This window comes from Taudactylus pleione, unplaced genomic scaffold (genome assembly GCF_031769625.1).
Source record: "Taudactylus pleione unplaced genomic scaffold, aTauple2 ptg000333l, whole genome shotgun sequence".
Taxonomy (NCBI): Eukaryota; Metazoa; Chordata; class Amphibia; order Anura; family Myobatrachidae; genus Taudactylus; species Taudactylus pleione.
The window spans coordinates 6,471,751-6,482,828 of NW_028284734.1; the positions used below are offsets into that span (position 1 = coordinate 6,471,751).

The 11,078-nt window shown below is 44.3% G+C and overlaps 1 pseudogene; it reads left to right on the plus strand.

The window, feature by feature from the left end:
- The first annotated feature begins 858 nt into the window (after positions 1-858).
- LOC148509007 (kelch domain-containing protein 7B-like) lies at positions 859-2,066 on the plus strand (annotated as a pseudogene).
- The last annotated feature ends 9,012 nt before the right edge of the window (positions 2,067-11,078 follow it).

An 11,078-nucleotide genomic window follows, 5' to 3' on the forward strand; every position in this document is an offset into this window, starting at 1 on the left:
ACAGGGACTTGGCAGGTCCCTGTGACATCACTAGTTAGTCATTATGACATCACTCACACCTAGCTGATAAAAGCAAGTGTCTTTTTAATACAAGCTGTTTTTCTTTCCACTCACCTGGAGGAAAGACTCAGATTGCATCTTCCATTGTCTGCGACCTGTACCGACCTGTCATCATGTGATACAGATACCTACGGCAATGAGTGTCAGCGTCTGGGTCTCAGGCCCAGGCATCCGAGCTTTTGGTCATGCCCTGGGAGTATTTGTTGTGGTTGCAGGCGTAAGTGCAGCCATCCATTGGTATCTTTCTTGTTACAGCCAGAAGGAAGAAGCTGAGGATAATGAAGCTGGTTTACAGAGAAACCAGGACTTAATCCAGGATGGACAGTCCCCAAGGGATAGTCCTAAAGAACCTGATGAAGTGCCAGAAGAGAACGTCAAAGAACCACAGGTCAGTGATGATGTTGGCATAAAGTCGTCAGTTCTGCCATATGTCTGTCAGCTGTCAGGACTCTCAGATAGTTCTGTAGAAACATCTTGCAGTGCTGAATCTAATGATCTTGTCCAGGAAGACAGCAGAGAACTGACAGTCGACACCTTATTTCCACCAACTGGACCTGCAGCAGAGACTGTTACGGATACGACATGTACAAGTTCCAGCATGACATGTTTTGAGCAACATCTGCAAAGTAATTTAACATGTTGTGACTCCATTATATGTCATAGACAGGATGAAGATACTTCATTATCATCCAATACTATAAAACTACCGTGTGCGGTAATGGGCAATGACATCTCCACCTCGAAGAGAAAAAGCGTCTCTTCTATGGCTGAGAATCCAGACCACCAGCCAGGATCATCATGCTGGGAAGCCACTCTGGAAGACGCCCAACTGTGCTGAGCTGGGCAGCTGAGAGAGTCGAAGGAGGAACTTCCATCTCCATTCCTAAGCACCTTCAGTACAGAGACTCAGCAGAGAGGTTTCAGCTAACGCTGGGGAGCTGCCTGCCGCTTTTACAGTTGGCAAGGAAGAACCGTGTACCCGGACTACTTCACGCACTGTACAACCTAATGAATGACAACTACCTCAGTGTGCTGAAGGACTCTGCCATTTATGGGCATTTGACTGGCTGGGAGAAAAAGCGGACTCTCCAACTGAGAATTACAGGAACATTGTCCCTGTGCAAAGTTGAGGCCAGGAGCATATGTGACTGGAATACAAACTTCGGGAGTTCAGCGGAGGCTGAGCACCCTCAGTGTGGAGCACAACTTCTCTCGCTTAACATGCAAAGAAACTGCTGGAAAATGGTGATAACTATCCCTGAGGAGGCCTGTCTGGTAGGATGCAGCATATGCTCCATGCTTAACTACCTATTCATTGCAGGAAGCCTCAGAAAGACCAAAGAGAGCTTGGTTTCCACCAGCACATTAATGTGCTATAACCCTCTGACTGGCAACTGGAGCAGACTGGCACCAATGATAACAGCAAGGTGCTACCTGAAGCTCATACCACTTGACGGCTGCCTGTACGCCATTTGTAGGAAAGGGTCTGCACACTGCGGAAAGATACAATCCAAGATCAGACACCTGGACCCTCGTGGTTCCCCTTCCTAAAGACTCGTTCCCAGTGGAGCATGAAGCTGCCGTCTGTGGACGGAAGATTTACATCACGGGGAAATTCGTATTACTGCCTCTTCTACTACAAACCCAGCAGTGACAGGTGGAAAGAACGTCCTTATAAAGCCTGCTGGGGACGCTCCTGCGACATGGTGGCAATCGGGCACAACCTTTACAGATTTAACTTTGGCAAGGACTGCGTCAGTATTATCCGGTACAATACCGCCACCAAGAAGTGGTCGCAGTACAGAACATCTTTCCCAGGCAGCGAGGTTCCATTCAGATGTACTGCACTGGATAACACCATATACTGCGTAAACAGCCAGACCACTGCGCTCTTCTCAGAGAACAACGGAAAAGCTGCATTGACAGTGTATTTCAGCGCAGTCCCCGTCCAGAGTGTGGACTACCCTTTCCTCGTTGCTTTACACCTGCGTGGGCCAACTACATAAACATCTTTTTAAATCTTTAAAGACTTTTTACACCTTATTGTCTTCAATAAAATAAGCGCAAAAACTTTGTGCTATGTGTTAACATCAAATTTGTTTGAGGTTATTTCTTTTAGTTTATTCATTATTCTGGGTTTATTGGTGCATACAATGGTGGGTTTGGGAAAATAATAATAAAAAGTAATAATACTGTGTCTCCTGTGTCAGCAGGGGGGTCATTACCTAACTAGGCTTTGATATCACTTGAAGGAGCCGAGATGGTCTCTTTGCCCAGAAAGTAAAACAAATGCAAGATATATGGGCTAAATTTACTAAGAGACGCTTTTCAAAGCCGCCGGGTCTCCGGTGGTTTCGCCCAGTGAATTTAAAGGGGAAATAATTTTACATACAAAAGCAGGCGTGTTTTGAATGTAATATTATTGCCCCTTTAAATCCAGCGTTGCAGGTGCAGTTGCTTTGAAAAGAGCCTGCTTAGTAAATTTAGCCTGTCGATTACAAATGCCAAAAGCATCCCAATAAACGATGTATATTTGCTCACCCACTCACGTGAAGCCATTGAAGTTAATGCTACTGTATCCAAAGGCATCATTCCTGTTAGTGACCATTTTTGCACTGGCTCATGTTTGCAGAGGTGGGGAATAAAGATGTTTACTGATCATAGGACTAATAAGTACATAAAACAGACCAGAGGGGTTTGGTATGAAATACTGGTGGCTCAATAGCGGTTCATCCCGACAGCAGCATCCCAATCCATGAAGATCCCGGCAAGGGTGGTAAGTACCCTAACCCTCCCCCTCTCCTCCGTAACCCTCCCTTAGTGGTGCCTAACCCTGACCTCTCCCCCTAGTGCCTAACCCTGACCTCCCCCCGGTCCCCACTGCACTTGCTGCTACAGTGATCAGCAGGTGTCCCGTACATGCCTGCACCCTGCTGATCACTACAGCAGCAGTGCAGGCAGCAGCACACTTCGGGGGCCCCTAGGACTTCGGGGCCCAATACAGTTGTACCCCTGGATGCCCCCTGTCGCCGGGCTTGTCTAGCCACCTCTTTCTCCCTCCCCCATCGTTATAACTCCTTTACTACTCCCTCCTCACCAGACTTGTTTCATGCACTGTTTTCTTGCCGGTGCCCAACTCACCGACCTACACAAACAAACTTCACCAAGAAAACACAGTTTGTTTTTTTTCTCAGAGATGCTGGCTACATTTTACTGAATCCTGGACCCAGTGTAATCAGAGCTGGATTAAGGTTTGTGGGGGCCCCAGAGCAACTAACTTGTGCGGGCCCCTAACAATACAATTGTCAGTATGCTGGTGATGTTATTAAAAAGTATATTATGTAAATACTCCCATCACCACTAATGTGTTAAACATATTGTAGTGCCCCCAGCTCATATTATGCCACACAGAAACTATGGTTTACATATGCCATTGTGCCTCTATTGGATCTCCTGACCCTGCAATGTTTTTAATACATTTCCCTGAAAACTCATTATCATAAAAAATAGTTTGCAGGGTAAAATGCAGGGGATTAGATTGAAAGATCTACAGTATTAAGAGAGACAGTCAAAAGATCGACACCAAATGGTCGACAAGCAATAGGTAGACAGAGTCAAAAGGTCGACTGTTAAATGGTCGACATGGACTAAGGTCGACAGGGTCATATGGTCATCATGATCAAAAGGTCAACACAGAAATGGTTGACACGTTTTTGTTATTTTAACCCTAATCCTCCCCATAACCCCTCCTAGTGCTTAACCCTAATACTCCCCCTAGTGCCTAACCCAAACCGTCCCCTTCTGCAGTCTAAACATAACCCTTCACCAAGTGTCTAGATCTAACCCTAAATCTAACCCTAAAAATCATGAAAAACCATATGTCAACCATTTCTGTATCAACCATTTTGTGCCAACCTTTTGATCCAGTCAACATAAGTCCATTTCCACCTTTTAACGTTTGACCATTTGCATGTCTACCATCTGGTATCAACCTATTGACTGTCTATCTGCACTGTAGATATCCCTGTACCAAAATGCAGTGCATAATAAAGAGTTGGGCACAGGATGCCGGCACTCAGGATCCCAGAGGTCAGAGTCTTGACGCCAGCATCCCAACAGGGTTAGGATACCAACACCTGTCTGTAGGTATCCTAACCCTACCCCTAAACCTAACCCTCCCCCCCTGTTGCCTAAACCTAAATCTCCGCCCCCTCCCGCAGCCTAATGCCGGGTACACACTAGACGATCTCCCACGCATCGTCAGCGACATGACTCCCGGTGGACCTGCATGCAGGTCTGACGGGTGATATCGTCAGCATGGCCCCTGCTGTCATTCCATCACTGCCGGCATCGCCAAGTGTGTATGCACTTTCCGATGCCGGCACCCCTGCTGGGACCCCCCGCGGACGATAGCGGCAGTGTGTACCCAGTGTAACCCTTACCCTCCCCCTAGTGCCTAACCCTACCCCCCCCCCCCGCAGCCTATCCCTAACCCTCCCCCAAGTGCCTAACCCTAAACCTAGTCCTCCGCCTAGCCTTAATACTTATCGTCAGGATGCCGGAGGTCGGCATCCTGACAACCGGGATCTACACTACATCCCATAATAAATATGCCCCTACATACCATAGTCATGTCACTGATTTATTTTCTATTAAATGATTAAGCTTCATGCACATGAATACTGATCTACAGGGCCTAGCTAAATCCATCTGTCAATTGTCTTTCAATGAATTTTCAGAATGGAACAGGAGCACTTAATTTGTTATAGTTCCCAAAAGAAAGCTTACAATGAGTAGCTTTAAAAGCAAATATCGTTGGAAAAGTTTGTGAAAAGCGCCAGGTATTTATAGATGTGGAAGTAAAGCAGAACAAAGAAAAACAAGTGCTTTAAACATTAATGCCAAACTCGTAATTCACACCATTTGATTTCTTCAAGGAAAAAATATTTACATTCATAAGAAGGGTTTATAACAGAATTTCAAAGAGAATATCACGCTCTCGACTTCATAATATTGAGCCTTTCCAAACATTCATGAATATTTTTCTTGTTCATGTGTTAGACATTCTTCAGCTTTGGAAAACTGATCTGAATTCTCCATGGAATGGATTTTCTGAGAATCAAGCTGAACTGAAACTTTTAGGTGGGAAACCAAAGTATTTTGCAGACTTGTTTCACAAAAAGAAAATCTCCAAACTTTCTAAAAGTTAAAAACAAAAACAGTAGCAAATTTATTAGATGATCATAAATTTCACATGTGGGCAAATAGTGTGAAATGACCTATAACTAGACAGGGTTATATCTGCTTTGGCCACACTTATTTGGGCTGTATAATCCTATATGAGAATCAAGTATAAAAAATGCTAGCAGTTCAGCGGCTATCTGGATTTTCTGCCAGTCCTGATCAACATCCCATTGATCGGAATTTTTGTCAATTGGGACTGAAGTTAAGGTCCAAAAATGTATCATTTTGGCATTTATATTAGCTAAAGACCTAATTCAACAGTGCATGCTAGTGCACTACTGAGTGCAGATTCACGATTATCGGGAAATCGCATGTGCAGATTGGGTCCTGCGAAATCGCATGTCCACATATGTCTCTGCTTGATTGACAGGCAGAGGCACTTTCAGAGTGTGCCTTGGTTCCCGGAAACGGGGGCACGTCGCCACCGTTTTCCGGGAGTGGCAAGGACAGAATCTGCGTCCATGGACACAGACTTCCTGGTCTCCTTGCTGACAGGATCCGGCCAGGCTGCGGTAAACTTCAGCCTGACCAAAGGAGCAACCATTCATGACCCATGGTTGCGATGGTGATCCCAGCCATAGCGCTGGGATGGCAGATGCAGCAAGATGTCACACACCTCCTGCTGCATATGCATTTTTGCTGTACGGGATTGCACAGCCACTTGTGTGGGACTTTGCAGTTCCGTCCTCTGCTGAATCAGGCCCTAAAGCAATTAGATTGTCCTTCTATATATGTGTACACAACATTTTAAAAATCAGGAAAAATAAGCCCTGTCCACCATTTAGGCAAATAAATTCATCGATTTACCCAAACATGGACACATCACACCCGGCTTCATACACAGCCACACTATTTTTATCTCTTTAAAATTGGCCACATTTCTTTTGGGTACAGAGAATCGGGACAGTCCTGCTAGAAATCAGGAGTATTGGGGTAAGTGTCTGAGCAGTTTAATAAAAAAGGGACGGAAGAAAGAAATCACTGGTTTGTAATAGGACTAACCAGGAGTTTTTAGAGTGAAGCAATATCAGAAAATACAGCATGTTTCATTTATTTCCTAAAGATAATTGGACAAACAGCTAAAAACAATGGTTTAGTATAGCTTTCATACATAATCAGAAGGCAATTATTAAGCAGGAGCACCCTAATTTAATAGATAGGATATTCTCCTGCCAAACGAGAAAGCCCTAAGTTTTTTCAAACCCTGGGATAGAGAGGTTAATGCATACTTGCCTGCTCTCCCGGAAGTCGTTGGAGGCTCCCGATTTTTCAGGTAACCCCCCGTACCCCAGAAAGAGTAGGCAGATCTTCCGCATCCCACACACTTCCTAGTGAAGTGGCAGGATGGGGAGACTTTTCAAGGAATTTGCTTGTCCGTGGGGAGGAGCTAAATGATGTGAATCATGTCATTTACTCCCGCCCCCTCCTTGCGGGCTTGTCCTGTAAAAGAAGTGGGGTCTAATAACGTCTACAGTCTGGCCCCGTCCCTAGAAACTGACAGCAGTGTCTCCTCTCCGGGCTGCTCCTGGACAGGATATTAGGAAAGTCGTTAGGTATGGGTTAAGGCTCTCAAAGAGCCTTCTTCCGTCCCTGGCATTTCTACTGCTTGATGTCAAGCAGTGGTGTCACTGGGGTCGGTGACACCCAGTGTGGCCAATAGTTCTCGAAAGGCGTGCCTGAGGTGCATGTGCCTGAAAAAATGGGGCATGGCCTCAGGGACACCCCAGTTTTATCACTCTGTGGGCGTGCCCAGCACTCCAGGAGATGCTGGGCTGCCCCCAGAGACTCTCCCTGCACTGCCGGCTTATCCTCAGTGATTGGTAGCCAGGGCGCTGCACTGTGATGTTAGTGTGAGGTGCCCTGGCTCCCTGTGACAGAGAAGGAGATGGCATTTTGGTGTCGCCCCCTCGGAGTGTGACACACGGTGCGGTCCGCACCCTCCTCGTGATGCCACTGTTATCAAGCACATTCTGATGTCAAAATGTGCATGCATTAGAGACACGGTTACACTGTATTTGATCTCTTGCTGCATCACTACAAATACATTAATTTATGTGCAAAAAAAAATAAATTTCAATATTAACTATTACATTATTTCTCATAAAAGAGAGGGAGGTAGCTCAGTGCCAAAAGACACTCATCAATGACAGATCAGCTGGAGAATGTGAATCAAGTTATAGCAGTCTCCCACCATCTGCCCCTTGTGACCATGGACAAGTCATTAGGGGGAGATGTAGTAAGCCATGGAGAGAGATGAAGTGGAGAGAGATAAAGTACCAACCAATCAGCTCCTGTCATTTTTCAAACACAGCTTGTAAAATTACAGTTGGGAGCTGATTGGTTGGTACTTTATCTCTCTCTACTATATTTCTCTCCAAGCCTTAGTGCATCTCCCCTTTGTCTCTCTGCATATCAGGTATTCAGAACCCAATTGCAAGTTTGACTGGGCAAGGACAAACTGTGCCTAGGAAACTAAATATTTGTGGGGGTGATTTAGAGGTGGACACAGTTGCAGTAGCGGCTGCATCTTTTGCTGCAGCTGCTGCTGAATCTTTATGTTAGTGCCATGGCCAATGGGAATTCTATTAAGATGCCCACTATGTGCAGCACAATTCCGCCGATGTGCGTACAAAGATGCACGATCGACACACGATGGCAGGTGCAGAATGTCCGACTGACCATGGCCGCCGGTGTCAGTTCAACTGCATCTTTAGACGCAGTCAATGACACTGACGTGCCTGCGACTGGTAGGCACCCCCCTTCCGCAGTTACCACCCAGAAACACCCATGGAAATTGCATGGATCTTCATGCAATTCTGATCTGAGTCTCTGTGTGCCCAATGGTTTCCCTGCATCCACCTCTGAATCACTCCTCGTGTGTGCACAGCAAAGGTAACAATATTGGATAGTGTATATAAATGTAATTGATACCAAGTATTATGCGCATTTTAAATATATATCATTATGAAAAACCCATTGAAACAATGTGGGTACTGATTGCCTTTAAGACCATCTGTGGGCACCAGTTCAACTATGTCTGGCAATAGCTGTGCTCCTGTGATTTGTGTAATAATTTGTCCATGGATAAGTCATGCTGCCCTTCTAAGTACACTTGCCAATGCTATTGTAGGTAGAATGTCACTTTGATGTGACAGCTTTGGATGTTCTAGTACACTAACTTGTAGCTCTGAGATTCTGTTTTCCTTTTTTATTTAAAAATTGTGGTCTGACGATAGATATATAGATGTCTATATCCTTATGGCCAATATAAATCTATTATTACAGTAAGGGTCATTTATGCATATGTACCTGCAGCAAATCACAGCAGCAGATACTGCTCATCTGTAACATTATATACCTGCAATGCCTTGTACTTACTTCTCACGCTGTATAATGTCTGTACACATGGAGATAGTATCCTTGTGCAGATGTTTGACCAAACAACAGGTGAGTTAGGCAATTTCTATGAACAATATATACAGACAGGTCCATAAATATTGGGACATTGACAGAATTTTCATATTTTGGCCTCTATTCACCACCACAATGGCTTTGAAATGAAACAAACAAGATGTGCTTTAACTGCAGACTTTCAGATTTAATTTGAGGGTAATTACATCCAAATCAGGTGAACGGTGTAGGAATTACAATGGTTTCTATATGTGCCTCCCACTTTTTAAGGGGCCAAAAGTAATGGGACAAACTAAACAATCTTATATCTAACTTTCACTTTTTAATACTTTGTTGCAAATCCTTTGCAGGCAATTACAGCCTGAAGTCTGGAACGCATAGACATCACCAGACGCTGGGTTTCATCCCTGGTGATGCTCTGCCAGGCCTCTACTGCAAATGTCTTCAGTTCCTGCTTGTTCTTGGGGCATTTTCCCTTCAGTTTTGTCTTCATCAAGTGAAATGCATGCTCAATCGGATTCAGGTCAGGGGATTGACTTGGCCATTGCATAACATTCCACTTTTTAGCCTTAAAAAACTCCTTGGTTGCTTATGCAGTATGCTTCAGGTCATTGCCCATCTGCACTGTGAAGCGCCGTCCAATGAGTTCTGAAGTATTTGACTGAATATGAGCATATAATATTGCCCGAAACACTTCAGAATTCATTCTGCTGCTTTTGTTAGCAGTCACATCATCAATAAATACAAGGGAACCAGTTCCACTGGCAGCCATACATGCCCACGCCATGACACTACCACCACCATGCTTCACTGATGAGGTGGTATGTTTTGGATCATGAGCAGTTCCTTTCCTTCTCTTCTCTTCCCATCACTCTGGTACAAGTTGATCTTTGTCTCATCTGTCCATAGGATGTTGTTCCAGAACTGTAATGGCTTTTTTAGATGTTGTTTGGCAAACTCTAATCTGGTCTTCCTGTTTTTGTGGCTCACCAATGGTTTGCATCTTGTGGTGAACCCTCTATATTCACTCTTGTGAAGTCTTCTCTTGATTGTTGACTTTGACACATGTACATCTACCTCCTGTAGAGTGTTCTTGATTTGGCAAACTGTTGTGAAGGGGTTTTTCTTCACCAGGGAAATAATTCTTTTGTCATCCACCACAGTTGTTTTCCGTGGTCTTCTGGGTCTTTTGTTGTTGCTGAGCTCTCCGGTGCATTCTTTCTTTTTAAGAATGTTCCAAACAGTTGATTTGGCCACACCTAATGTTTTTGCTGTCTCTCTGATGGGTTTGTTTTGATTTTTCAGCCTAATGATGGCTTGCTTCACTGATAGTGACAGCTCTTTGGCTCTCATATTGAGAGTTGATAGCAACTGATTCCAAATGCAAATGTCACACCTAGAATCAACTCCAGACCTTTTACCTGCTTAATTGATAATGAAATAATGAGGGAATAGCTCACACCTGTCCATGAAATAGCTTTTGAGTTGATAGTCCCATTACTTTTGGTCCCTTAAAAAGTGGAAGCCACATATAGAAACTGTTGTAATTTCTACACCGTTCACGCGATTTGGATGTAATTACCCTCAAATTAAATCTAAAAGTCTGCAGTTAAAGCACATCTTGTTTGTTTCCTTTCAAAACCATTGTGGTGGTGAATAGAGGCCAATATCTGAAAATTCTGTCAATGTCCCAATATTTATGGACCTGACTGTAAGTGGTCCACCAGTGGGACATCAGTTCTCTGGATGGGGTTGTGGACTTTACTTTTTTAAACTAGAAGCCACTAAGATGGAGAATGCAAGACTTACCGTTCATTTTTACAAGATCAACACTGCACTGGTACAGAGGATCCTCTCCTGGACAGACTGGAAACAAAAAATAGGAAGGTTACTGTGGTTTTTAGGTCCTAATATGTGCTCAGATATGTACTCACTTTCTGTCCTCTCAGAATCCTGCTGGTATATAGGGCCCTCCAAAGCTGGCACCCAGCTATAAGTTTGTTCCTCTTAGATGAGCAATGGGGTTTTCCCAAGGCACTTCAGTAGTGCCACAACTGGATCAGACTTTTTAGAGGAGTCAAGGTTGTCTGGCAGTGGTCTACTGCTCCATTTTTGGCCATTAAACTAATAAGTCCCTTTTACCCAACCACCTTTGACTTGACTTCCACACCCTGAGTTCTAGCAATATAAATACTCAGCAGTTCTATTTAAGTCTCCATGGTCAAGTCCCCCATCACATACCAATTTCCATGGAATTCAGTATTAGTTATTGTCCCCTCTGGCCATCGTGGGCAGATCTTGTGCCATAAAATCATATCAACTTTACCTTTGTGACCACTGCTATTTGGCCTCTAAAACAACCT